Source organism: Macaca fascicularis, chromosome 4, assembly GCF_037993035.2.
Source record: "Macaca fascicularis isolate 582-1 chromosome 4, T2T-MFA8v1.1".
NCBI lineage: Eukaryota > Metazoa > Chordata > Mammalia > Primates > Cercopithecidae > Macaca > Macaca fascicularis.
This window is the reverse complement of record NC_088378.1, coordinates 140783158-140797102: the sequence shown is the minus strand read 5'-3', so window position 1 is coordinate 140797102 and position 13945 is coordinate 140783158.

Here is a 13945-nt window from a genome sequence, read left to right as displayed (position 1 = left end):
AGTAGGTCTATTTCGATTATGCAAACCAGCACTGAGGAAATAATCACAGGGTGGTCAGGGGCCCACCAGACCCGCTGTGAGAATGGTTCATGGATGTTAGGGCTTCAGGTTTTCTATTCTTCCTAATTTAATCTTGGTAGGTTGTTTCCAGGAATGTATCCATTTCCTCCAGATTTTCCAGTTTGTCAGTACAGAATTGTTCATAATAGTCTCTGATAGTCTTTTGTATTTTTGCAATATCAGTCATAATATTTCTCTTTTCTTTCCTGATTTTGTTTGAGTCTGTTAGAAATAAAGCTCGAAGTCACAAAGAAAATGAGCACTTGAACAAAGGATTTCTCAGCAAGGCAATTTTTACTTCTGCAGAAGGGTGCTACCCGTAAGCCTGATTGCCACGAGAGCACCCAGAACAAGGGAAAGCAGGGGTTTTTATTCCTAATGCAAGTTGTTTCTACTGTTGTGTCCTGTCTCCATTGGCTGGAGCTGGGCCACACAATCTAAACTGATCCCAGTTGGCTAAAAATGTTAACTTTCCTAAATAAGGTAAAGGTGCAATGGGGAACAAAGGAATTGAGGGGGTCACTTATGGGAAACCAGGAAGACAATAATATTTCCAAATAAGGCAACAGCATAGGTTGCAAACTGGGACATATCTGGGCATGTCTGGTCAGATCCAGGCAGACTAGGAGTTAGGCCTTGGTTCAAGTACAAGAACATAGAATGTGTTTGTTTCTTTACTGTATGTAACAACTACTTGGAGCGTAATAAAGAGTCATTCGTAAATTAAAAGATTTGTTAGTATGAAGAGTAAGGGAAACTTAAAGAAAGCTTTTAAGGGGAACTATCTTCTTAACACTGATCATGCTAAACTAAAAAGGAAAGCTTTGGAGATGAACTTTTATTCTTTACAGTTTCCCCCTCTTGATTTTACAGTTCTTCCTCTTCAAATCTCCTTAACATATCTTGACTTTGTTGCTCTTCTTGATCAGTTAAAAGGAACAATTTATCTGAGTAAGGGGGAGGAGAATTGAAAGGGGTTTTGGTAAGAGCCTTTTCTATAAGCCTTTGCACTAGTCCACGAATGCAAGGTATAATACAACATTCTACAAGGATAAGTACACTGATTATGAGAGTCAGTGAGGTGAGAATTGAGGACATGAGTCCTTTCCACTTACCAAACCACCTTTCCATTAAGCTAGTGAAACGATCATTTATTCCAGAGTTTTTAGCTAGTTCATTTGATAAAGCAGTAAGACCTTGCAGTGCTTTTGTCATAGTTCCATCAGGGGCACTATTATTACAGATAAAAGTACAACATTGAGCTCCAATCATAACACAAACCCTGCCTTTTTCTACTGGTATCATATCTAGTGCTACTCTATTTTCCCAAGTCATCTGACTGGTGGGTCCTAGTTGCACAGCTATTCACTCATAGTATCCCTTGTGCAATTAATGAATCATTGCTGATTGTAGTAAATATAATTTATCCAATCTACATATTCTTTTCAAGATGGAGTCTCAGTCTGTCGCCCAGGCTGGAGTGCAGTGGTGTGATCTTGGCTCACTGCCACCTCCGCCTCCCAGGTTCAAACAACTCTCTCCTGAGTAGCTGGGATTACAGGTGCATGCCACCGTGCCCAGCTTATTTTTGTATATTTAGTAGAGGCAGGGTTTCACTATGTTGGTCAAGCTGGTCTCAAACTCCTGACCTCGTGATCCGCCTGCCTTGGCCTCCTAAAGTGCTGGGATTACAGACATGAGCCACTGTGCCCGGCTATCCAATCTACATTTTTATTGATAGTCACCCACCTGAATAATGACTTAAATCCTGCAGTTATTTGGTTTCAAGCTTTAAATTCATCTGGTAGTCCGGTAGCATATGTATAAATGTTGGGATCAAAAGACTCACAGAAACACTTTTTGTACTACGATGCCTTTTTAAAATTTTAACGAAAATGCCATTTTTGTTAATTTTTTTTTGGTGAATGAAATGCCAGGGTGAAAGAGCTAGCCAATTGAATTACAGCACAAGTACCACTCCTGTTATTTGGCAGAGTATCCCACAAAGGCCCACCACAATGCCACCATACTTCTACTTGGGGATGGATAAGGGCGGACTGATGGGTTAGCTCTTGGAAGTGCTTGACCTCACTGCATCCCATCAGGTTTCCAAGGAAAGCCGAATTTTCTCCCTGTTGTGAGAGACACAAAGCAAATTTGGTCCCGGAAGATGGAGGCTGAATGGCCTTTGGGGGCTAACCTGCAGGGTGCTGGACCCCAGGGAATAGCAGAGAAAGTGTTTGACATGATTTATTGCCCCAGGCTGTGGGGTCTTGGAGCAGAGCTACCATGCAGTCCATTTCTGGTCTATTACAAGACTATTTGAATGGAAAGGGGACAATTTGGGCCTCTGGTCTGCTGTGTGCCCAAGCATAACTATCATTCTTATTTTGACTGTGGATGGAATATTTAATCCATTCCAGCCAGGTATTTGCATCCTGAGACCCTGTTTCAATGGCTAGAGTTTGCCTCAGGTCTTTTACTTCTACTATTGTTACTTTGGTTTTGTCACTGGGTATAGGTGGGGTGATGGTTTGAGGAAGATGTGGTAGAGAGGTGGAAGGGGCAATAAAGCAGATTTCAAAAATTCCCCTAGGTTCCTTTCCTGTGATGTTGGCCCATATTCCATAAATATGACTTAATGAATGGGAAGAGTTTTGGGATGTTGCAATAGTAATAGTAAGCTGAATAGGATTACATTGGTTATATGGACAATGAGAAGAGGCATTCCCTTTTGTAAAATGGATATATGGCTTTAAGGACTGGCAGACTGGTGGGAGCAGTCCAGCCTGGAGGTTTGGTGTTCCACAGGACATCAGATCAATTATAGCATAGGGACTCTGTTTTAAGGGGACAAGAGTCCCATTCCCACCAGTTAATACAACTACTATTTTTGGGATTATCATGATCTTTACAAGAATTTACTATATCTTTCCAATCTGAGGAAGTCCAAGAGGGACAAAGATATTTACCTGAGGCAGTAAGCTGTCTTTGGTCCTGCAAATTTCCACAAGACATGACTAGACAAGCATCAAAGGTAATAATTTTGGGCAAACTTGATCTAGTTACATTAATGATGAGATGGGGGTAGTTAAGGGAAAGAAAAGAAAAAGAGACATAGATTATGTTTTTCTTTTTATCGATACTCTGGTGGGAGTCGACGGAATAACAGTCCATGTATCTGGAGAAGGTGATGCCTTCTTGACTGGAGTATAATGGGTCCACCCTTTCTCAGTGGTCTGAACTGCTGTTTCAGTTGTTGAGAGCACCAGACAGGATCCTTCCCAGGTATGCTCAAGCTTTCCCTCTTTTCAGCCTTTGATAAGGACATGATCTCTTGGTTGATGCTCATGAGCCAGGAATTCAAGGGGTGGAGTCTGTGCTAGGAGACCTTGAGTCCTGAGGGAAGAAAGAGTGGAAGACAGACCAAATACATAATTTCTAAGGAACTGATCTTTTGTTTTGTTCGTAGGAAGGTCAGTAGTAGTGTTTAGATAAGGTAACCCATAAAGCATTTCATAAGGCAAAAGGCCAAGATCCCTCTGAGGGGCAGTTTGGATTCTTAGTAAAGCAATGGGATGACATTTTGTCCATGGTAACCGAGTTTCTAAAATTAATTTGGTTAGATGATTCTTTAAAGTTTGATTCATTCTTTCTACTCTCCCTGATGAAGGGGAGGCCAGGAAGTATGATATTCCCATTTTATCCCTAATACTTGGATTAGTCCTTTAATAATGTGTGTGGTAAAGTGGGTCCCATTATCTGAATCAATATTCTCTATTATTCCAAACCCGGGTATGCTATGTTCTAACAGGGCTTTGACCACATTACTGGCTGTTGCATTTGGAAAAGGGATGGCTTCTATCCAGTGGGTGGATAGATGGGTGGGTAAGATCATCTACTATTACCAGTAAATACTTAAGGTGGCCTATTGGGGGCATTTCAGTATAGTCGACTTGGACACATTGAAATGGCCTCAACCCAGGATTTCTCCCTCTGGGAGATTGTCTTTTTAGGGTCTGCTTATGAGATTTTCTGCACACTATACAACTTTCCACTATTTGCTTGGTGAGGGTATATATTCCTATGCACCCATAAACCCTAAGGACTACATCACACATGGTTTGAAGACCCCAGTGAGATCCTCGATGAAGCTGTGACAATATTTCCCTCATAAGAGGTTTGGATAACGTTTCCCTTCCATCTGGTAATAACCACTTTCCTTTTGAGTTTCCTCAGCTCCTAATTTTTTAAAGTTTTTTCTGATCTACTTGAGAGAAGATAGGGAGTGCAGCTGGAGATGGAAGACAAGGGATTAGTCGAAAAATGGGTTCTGCTGGAGAAGAGGCAGCTTACTTAGCTATTTGGTCAGTGAGATTATTTCCCTGGCCTTCAAATGGAGGATTCCTTTGATGTCCTGGGACATGTACAACAGCTATTGCTTTTGGCAATTGTAAATTTTCCAGTACTTGTATTATTAGGTCCCTATGGAGTAAATTTTGACCTTTGCTGTTAATGAGGTCCCGCTCAGTCCAAATTTTTCCAAAAGTATGGACTACTCCAAAGGCATAGTTGGAGTCTGTATAGATTGTTCCTTCTTGATTTACAGAAATTTTAAGGCCTGATTTGTTTTTTTGTTTTTTGTTTTTGTTTTTTTATTGAGATGGAGTTTCGCTCTGTTATTCAGGCTGGAGTGCAGTGGCATTATCTCGGCTCCACGGAAAGCTCCACCTCCCAGGTTCACGCCATTCTCCTGCCTCAGCCTCCGGAGTAGCTGGGACTACAGGCGCCCGACACCACGCCCGGGTAATTTTTTTGTGTATTTTTAGGAGAGACAGGGTTTCACCGTGTTAGCCAGGATGCTCTTGATCTCCTGATCTCGTGATCTGCCCACCTCGGCCTCCCAAAGTGCTGGGATAACAGGCGTGAGCCACCGTAACTGACCTAAGGCCTGATTTAATGTGAACAACTCACATGTTTGTGCAGACCGGTCATTTGGTAACCTTTCAGACTCTTTCTGTGAGGATATCTCCATCTATCATTGAATACTTGTTATGCCTTTTTCCTTTGATTACATGGGAGAAACCATCTACAAACACGTGTTTCCCAGTCTGAAAGGGCGTTTCATTTAGATCAGGTCTAACTTTGTTTGATAACTAATTAAATCTGAACATCTGTGTTCTGGGCAAAGCTCAGGGGTCTGTGGGTTGGGGTTTCGTGTTAAGAAAGCAGCTGAATTAATTGAGTCATCAGTGGTTAAGGTTAGATCATCTCTTTCTAACAAGGTGACTTCATACTTAAAAATTCTTGAATCAGTAAGCCACCTTCCCGCCTTCTGATTGGGAATTCTTCTCACTTGGTGAGGAGAACTAATGATAAGTTTCCCCAAAGGTTAATTTTCTGCTCTCCTCTGTGACCAAGGCTGTTGCTGCCACTGATTGGACACACTCGGGCCATCCATGGGCTACTGGGTCAAGAATTTTTGACAAGAAGGCTATGGGTTGTCAATGGCCTCCATGTGTTTGAGTAAGTACCCCTAAGGCTACTTTATTACCTACATTAGCAAAAAGATGAAAGGGTAATTCTAAAGAGGGTAAGGCTAGAACATGGGCTGTCACTAGTAACTCTTAATTTTTTTGTCTGCTGCTTTTCTGGTCCGATTCATCCTGTATAAGTTCTTTTATATAGAGATTTGGTTACTAAAGCATGAGTCTATCCATAAGTGACAATACCCTACTAACCCTAAAAACTTTCTAAGTTCCTTCTTTGTCTCAGGCAGAGGTAAGAATATGATGCCTTCAACCCATTCAAATCCAATTCTCCGTTTCCCCTTACTGATTACGTGCCCTAAATACTTGACTTCAGGTTCTACAAACCAAAGTTTGTTTTGACACTCGTAATCCCTCCAGTTGTAAATTATTTTAAAAACCTATTGAAAATCCTTCTACTTTTTGTCTATCCTCCCTTGAAATAAGGATATTATCCATGTATTGGAGCAGGCATATATATGGCAGTCTGTAAAACTTTTCTATGATCCGTTGTAGTATTTGACCAAACAAATTTGGAGATTCTGTAAATCCCTGGGGGAAAACTGTCAATCATACTGTTATTTTCTACTGGAGTGAGGGTCCTCCCATTCAAAGGCAAACAGGTCTCGGTTATCTTCTGCTAGTGGGCAAGCCCAGAAGGCATCCTTTAGATCTATTACTGTGAACCACTCATGGTTGTATGGAATTTTACTAACAGTAGTGTAAGGATTAGGAACAACAGGGTGAGTTGTTTGAACTATTTGGTTAACAGCTCGAAGATCCTGCACTAGCGGATATGACCCATCTGGCTTTTTCACAGGCAGTATCGGAGTATTATAAGGAGACATACAGGGTTCAATGAGTCTCTCATGGAGGCTTTCTATTATGAACTTTAAATTGATCTTAGCTTCTAAGGGAATTGAATATTGTTTTCTTTTTACCTCTTCCCCCGGGTTTTTCAATTTAACTTGGATTGGGGAAATTCGTAATTTTCTTCGGTTTCCTTCCTTTGACCATACATCTGGATGGATGTGTCATCCCTCATTTAGAGTAGCAAGCAAATTTAAGGAGGGGAGGAGTTTTCCTTGATTAACATAAAGGCCGAGGTTTAATTTTAGCATTAAATCTCTTCCTAGTAGGTTTGTTCCTGCCTCTGGGATTAACAGAAGTTTAATATTTACTGAGTGGTTCTGATATTTAATTTTTGTTTCTTCTAAGACTTTTGCTTTAAACCCCTCCCCTTTTGCTCCCAAAATAAAAAGTTCTTCTTGTGACCAAGTTATACCAGGGGAAAGATAACAAACTGAGGAATGAGCACCTCCTGAGTCAATTAAAAACGTGATATTCTCAGGTTTGGTTCCCACCTCTAAATTTATCAGGGCCTCTTGGTGGGACTTGAGGTAAAAAGAGTAGAGCCCCTGGCCCCCCATTCCTCCTCAAAGTTCGTAAATGGGGTGATTTCTTTTTCTTTTTTCCATTCAGGGCATTCTCTTATAAAGTGACCTTCCCACACTTGAAGCATTTATTTTGCCCTATTCCTCTTTTTATTCCCTTGTTCCCTGATTTGGTTCCTTTACCTCTGTTGTAGGGTCTGGCAGTCGAGTACCTAAAAGATTTACCAGCGACATTTCTTTGAACTGCCTGTTGGGGAGTTCCCTGCTGTAAGGACAGCAGAATCTTTGCTTTGTGCTTTTGGTTTTCTTCATCCCTTTGTACATACACCATTGGGGCCTCCCTTAAGAGTTCCCCTATGGGATGGTCCTTCCAATTTTCTATCTTTTGTAATTTCTTGGTAATGTCTGGCCAGCTATTTGTGACAAAGTGAAGCTTTAACATTCCTTGTCCAAGTGGGTCTCCTCCATCCAAACCAGCATATTTCCTCATTTGTTCCTTAAGCCTATTAAAACATTCCATAGGCCCCTCATCCTTTTCTTGCAGTATATTAAAAGCTTTGGTCATATTCTGGGTGCGGGGTACTTATTCTCTAATTCCTTTTGTTATAATTTCTTGAAGGTCTCTCATATTCCTCCTATGAGCTATGTTGTTATTAGCCCACTGGGGATCCTGAGCAGGAAATTTCTGTTTGGCTGCAGGGATGTTTTGACCGGGAGGATGCTCATGCTCCCAAATGGTCATAGCGGCCCTATGCATCGTGCTTCCTTCTTCCCCTGAAAAAAGGATGCCCATGATGGACATTAACTCAGCCCCAGTATACAACTGGGGTCCTAAAAATTGATCAATTTGATCTGCCACTCCATCGGGATAATCTAAGAGTGACTCGAGTTCTCTCTTCAAGCTCTGGACTTCTGAATTGGTCAGGGAAGCATTTACAATACAATGCCCCCTCCTCCTAGAGGCATTTCCCTCAGTGGGAAGAAGTTTGTAGCCAAACCCCTAGAGGAAGGGGGAAAAGGGTAGTTTTGGTATCCTTTTTACATTGTTCTAACTCATGTTGAAGTCTTTCTGAGGGAGGGCATTCAAACTGGGGATGACCCCAAGAATCAAGTGTTATAAGGAGGGAAAAAAATCTGAGCAGGGGAAAGGTCTGGGACTGTTACATCTACTGGAGGGAGAGGTGGGGGATGTTGGTCTACTGGGAGGGGAGAAGAAGGTTTGGTGGCGAAAGATGGTCTAATGGGTCCCACGTGTTGGTGTGGTTCTTGCAGTAAGGAGTATTAATTTAATGAGAAGTAGTTTCTGGCTTGTCTCCTTTAGTTTTTGGCTGACAAAGGAGGATTGGCCCTTGCCGCCAACACAGAACATAATGTATTTCCTCCTGGGAAACAGGACTCTTATCATTTACATATTCTGTTAAAAGCTGGCAAGTCCAATCCTCATTTCACCTGAATTTTGGCCAGAAAACTGAAGGCTTTAGAATAGGTTTCTTGGTCCAAATGAAACAATAATACTTTATCATCTGGTGCTTTTTCCTTCTATCTTACTCAGGGTATTTCCTATGTTGAATACTGGTTAGGCTCAGTCCCTTGAACTAGAGATTTCTCACCTATCCTTCCCTGGAGGTTTAATCCCTACCCTGGAGGTTCCTTGCACTCTTCTCCTTTTGCTTCGTCCACTCTGGCTGCTTTCCCAGAGGAAATTAGGCTCCCCTTAGCATCAGTGGGACTGCATAAACCCCAACGTCAGTATCCCTACAAGAAGGCCTCCATAAGCCGTACGAGATGACCACGGAACCGCAGATTGGACTCACTCACTCTGCACAGCAGTAGCGCTTGTTACCTTTCACACCCTTTAACCTCCAGAATATCCCCAACACCAAGGAAATACTGTTGTCCTTGTGACTTTTTTACCTTGGTCTCTTCACAGAGTTACCTGGTCATTGCGGTACTTGCAGGCCTTCTCCTTCTACAATGCTGAGAGCCTGGATTTATTTGTCACGATGGGTAGTCTCAATCTCCCATCCCTGGGGCCACCGCTGTGGGGCAGTGAGGTGTGCCTCCCCTAGATGAGGTGACCAAAGACCCCTTCCCAGAGGAGAATGGGAATCCTGGATGAGCCCCCAGAAAATTGTTAAAAATAAAGCTTGGAGTCACAAAGAAAACGAACACTTGAACAAAGGATTTCTCAGCAAGGCAATTTTTACTTCTGCAGAAAGGTGCTACCCATAAGCCTGATTGCCAGGAGATCACCCAGAACAAAGGTAAGGAGGGTTTTTATTCCTAACACAACTTGTTTCTACTATTGTGTCCTGTCTCCATTGGCTGGAACTGGACCACACAATATAAACTAGTCCCAATTGGCTAAAAACTTAAACTTTCCCAAATAAGGTAAAGGTGCAATGGGGAATGAAGAGAAGAAGGGGGTCGCTTATGGGAAACTAGGAAGACAATAATATTTCCAAATAAGGAAAGAGCATAGACTTCAAGCTGGAACATGTCTGGGCATGTCTAGGCAGATCCAGACAGACTAGAGAACAAAGGAGTTCAACCTTGGTTCAAGTACAAGAACATAAAATGTGTTTATTTCCTTATTGTATGTAACAACTACTTGAGGGCACAGTAAGGAGTTATTGGTAAAATAGAAGATTTGTTAGTATGAAGAGCAAGGGAAACTTAAAGGAAGCTTTTAAGAGGAACTATCTTCTTAACACTTATCATTCTAAACCAAAAAGGAAAACTTTGTAGAGGAACTTTTATTCTTAACAAATTTTCTCTCTTTTTTTCTAGGTTTGTTTAGCTAGTGGTTTTTCAATTTTGTTTATGTTTTTGAAGAACAAACTTTTCACTTTGTTGATCATTTACATGGTTTTTAAAAGTTTTTATTTTGTTCTACTATGATCTTTATTATTTCTTTTCTGCTAATTTTGGATGAGTTTTTTTCTTGCTTTTCTAGTTCCTTGAGGTTCATTATTATATTGTTAATTTGTAACGTTTCTACTTTTTTTAGGTAGATATTTATTGCTATAAACCTCCCTTTTAGCCCTGTCTAACTGTATCCCACAGGTTTTGGTATGTTGTATTTCCATTTTCATTTGTTTCAAGAAACTTTTTGATTTACATCTTAATATCTCTGTTTACTCAATGGTAATTCAGGAGCATGTTGTTTAATTTCCATGTATCGATCTAGTTGCCAACATTTCTCATGGTGTATAAATTCTAGTTTTATTCCATTGTGGCCGGAGAAGATACTTAATATGATATCAATTTTTGAAAATGTGTTGAGACTTGTTTTGTGACTTAACATAGGCTCTCTCCCCGAAAATGATCCATGTGTTCCTGAAAAAGAGTGTATATTCTGTAGTGTTAGACAGAATGCTGTGTAAATATCTGTTAGCTTTATTTGGTGTAAAATTCAGTTTAAATCCACTATTTCTTTCTTGATTTTCTATGTAGATGATTTGTCTCATGCTGAGGTTGGGATGTTGAAACTCCCCTCTCTTATTGTATTGGAGTCTATCTCTCTTGTTAGATGTAGTAATATTTGTTTTATTAATCTAGATGCTCCAGTATTTAGTGCATATATATTTAGAATTGTTCTATTCTCTTCTTGGATGGATCTCTTTATGATTATGTGATGGCCTTCCTTATCTTTTAAAAAAAAGTGTTCTTGACTTACAGTTTATTTTATCTGCTTTAAGTATAGCTACTCCTGCTCACTTTTGGTTTTCATTTCCATAAATAACCTCTTGCCGTTCTTTTACCTTCTGTCTCTATGGATTCTGGTGAGGTGGTGTTACTGGTGAGTTTTTTTGTAAGCAGAATATAGTTAGATCATGTTTTCTACCCATTCAGTCATTCTAAATCTTATAAGTGGAGAATTTAATCTGTTTACATTCCAGATTTTTATTAATATGTGAGGCTTTCTGCCGAGACCAGCTCAGTCGGGGAGACCCTAACCCAGTGGCGCTAGAGGAATTAAAGACACACACACAGAAATATAGAGGTGTGAAGTGGGAAATCAGGAGTCTCACAGCCTTCAGAGCAGACAGCCTCAAACAGAGATTTACCCACGTATTTATTAACTCAAGCCAGTGATAAGCATTGTTTCCATAGATTATAGATTAACTAAAAGTATTCTGATTTGATTCTGGGTGTAGTACATAGTAGAGTGCTATGGTCTCTGTGTAATTTCTTTGGCTGTAGACAGTGTTAATGGTATCTGTGATTTCTTCTGTGCATTAGGGTGTGGTTATAAGTGAGGCTGTGGTGAAGATGTGCTGGGGACTGGGATGCCACATGAGACAGTCTTCAGGCTCCAGTGGTGGCAGTGGTGTGCTGAGTGTTCCTATCTTTGTGCCCCAAGGTGGTGTATACTGGCATTTGTGTTGGTGGTTACTGGTGGGCTGATTCCTGGGCCTCCAGGTGGTTTGCTTGGATGCCAGTAGTGGCAGTGGTTGACTGGGTGGGTGGGTGGGTGGGGTCTTTGACTCCTGGGCAGCTAGCTTGGCAGTGGTGATGATGGGCTGATTCTCTGGGTCCCAAGCAGTGTGCGTTGTTAGCAGCAGCTGTGATAGGCTGGGTGGGATGCCCATAGGTGGTGTTTGTAGGTAGGTGACAGCTAAGGTGATTGCACCCAACCTCAGGTACCCAGGAGGAGTGTGCAGGTGCCCAAGGTAGTGGATTGGGTTAAGGAATTCCCAGGCCCCAGGGCTGCGTTGTCTGTCTCAGTGGGAGGGGTCAATGAAGCTGTCTCTTCATCATTAAATGCTGTGTCACCGAGTCCCTTAATTTTGTTTTTGCCTAGAGGACTGAAACATTTATTATAATTTAGGTCTGCTGGTTATATTTTCACTCCCTATATGTCTAAAATCCCTTCATTTGTTTGTTTGTTTGTTTTATTTTTAGACAAAGTCTCATTCTGTTGCCCAGGCTGGAGTGCAATGGTGTGATCTTGGCTTTCTGCAACCTCTACCTCCCGTGTTCAAGTGATTCTCCTGTCTCAGCCTCCTGAGTAGCTGGGATTACAGGTGCGTGCCACCATGCCTAGCTAATTTTTGTATTTTTAGTAGAAACGAGGTTTCACCATGTTGAACAGGCTGGTCTTGAACTCCTGACTTCATGATCTGCCCACCTCGGCCTCCCAAAGTGTTGGGATGACAGGCCTGAGCCACAGTGCCTGGCCTAAAATCTCTTTATTTTTTGATGGCTATATTGAAGGTATGTTAGCTTAATTTAATAATTACAAATGGTATACATGTATCAATACATCAAGCAATATCTCCCAGACGTATTATAATTTGTCAATTAAAATTATACATATCTATTTGAAAAAGGTATTGTTTTCTGGGAATAGAATCTCGTTTCATAGCATTTTCCTTTTAGGACCTTAAGATGTTGCTCATCTGTCTCCTCATTTGCATTGTTTCCAATGAAATACCTGCTGTCATCTTTATTATTATTATTATTATTATTATTATTTTCACTACAGAATGGGAGAAAATTTTTACAATCTACTCATCTGACAAAGGACTAATATCCAGAATCTACAAATAAACAAATTTACAAGAAAAAATCAAACAAAAAGTGAGCAAAGGATATGAACAGACACTTCTCAAAAGAAAACATTTATGTAGCAAACAGACACATGAAAAAATGCTCATCATCACTGGCCATCAGAGAAATGCAAATCAAAACCACAATGAGATACCATCTCACACCAGTTAGAATGGCGATCGTTAAAAAGTCAGGAAGCAACAGGTGCTGAAGAGGATGTGGAGAAATAGGAACACTTTTACACTGTTGGTGGGACTGTAAACTAGTTCAACCATTGTGGAAGACAGTGTGGCGATTCCTCAAGGATCTAGAACTAGAAATACCATTTGGCCCAGCCATCCCATTACTGGGGATATGCCCAAAGGATTATAAATCATGCTGCTATAAAGACACATGCACATGTATGTTTATTGTGGCAGTATTCACAATAGCAATGACTTGGAAGCAACCCAAATGTCCTTTGTAGGGACATGGATAAAGCTGGAAACCATCATTCTGAGCAAACTATCACAAAGACAGAAAACCAGACACTGCATGTTCTCACTCATAGGTGGGAATTGAACAGTGAGAGCTTCCTTACACTGCTTCCTTACACAGGTGGGGGGAGTAGAGAGGAATGTTCAGGCCTGGTCTGCGGGCTTGACTCTCTCCAGCTCCTCAGGAAGAAATTTAGAACAAAGAACGGTGGTCAGAGTTCAGTCCTCAGTTTCCCCTTTATAAGGTCTCCCTGTCAGTGGATCTATTAGGTGGGAATCTATGTTTCTGAAAAACAACTCAGGGACATATGTTAAGATGTTATTTTTAGTTTCTGTAGAGAATCAAAGATGTTGTGACTCTAACTTCCTTGGCTATTGTTTTAAGCTATCATTACCTTCTTGTTTATAAGGTCACTCACTTGCTTTTTAGGGCTGGCTAGGTGCCTGGAATTTCTCTTGAAGGAACTGAAGGCTTTTCTTTATTTCCAGGTTGGGAGGCGCTGGCAGTCTTCTAAGAGAGGTCCCTGCTTTGTCTCAGATACAAATGCTCGGAGTGCTACAAGGAACTTGAATGGGAGGTACTGCAACCATGTGGATCACTGAGTCACATTTCTTTACACCGGAAAATGCAACTGCTCAAAATGTCCAACAATGGTCAGAGAGACATCCTCCTCAAAGGAAGAGTTCCACAGAGAATTACAATAGCCAATTGAAACATTGGGTATATAAAGCAAGAGTGGGGAAACAAGCATGAAGGGTGGGCTTATACACCTTCATGTGGGTGCTCACACTTGACATGAGAGTATCCTCTCTTTTCCTGGTGGATCAGGGGAAGGTGCTGGTGTGATCTACATATATTCCTTCCCATGGTGGGAGGACACTGGAATAATGACTGTAATTCACCTCAACTTGCTTTTCTCATACCTGATGC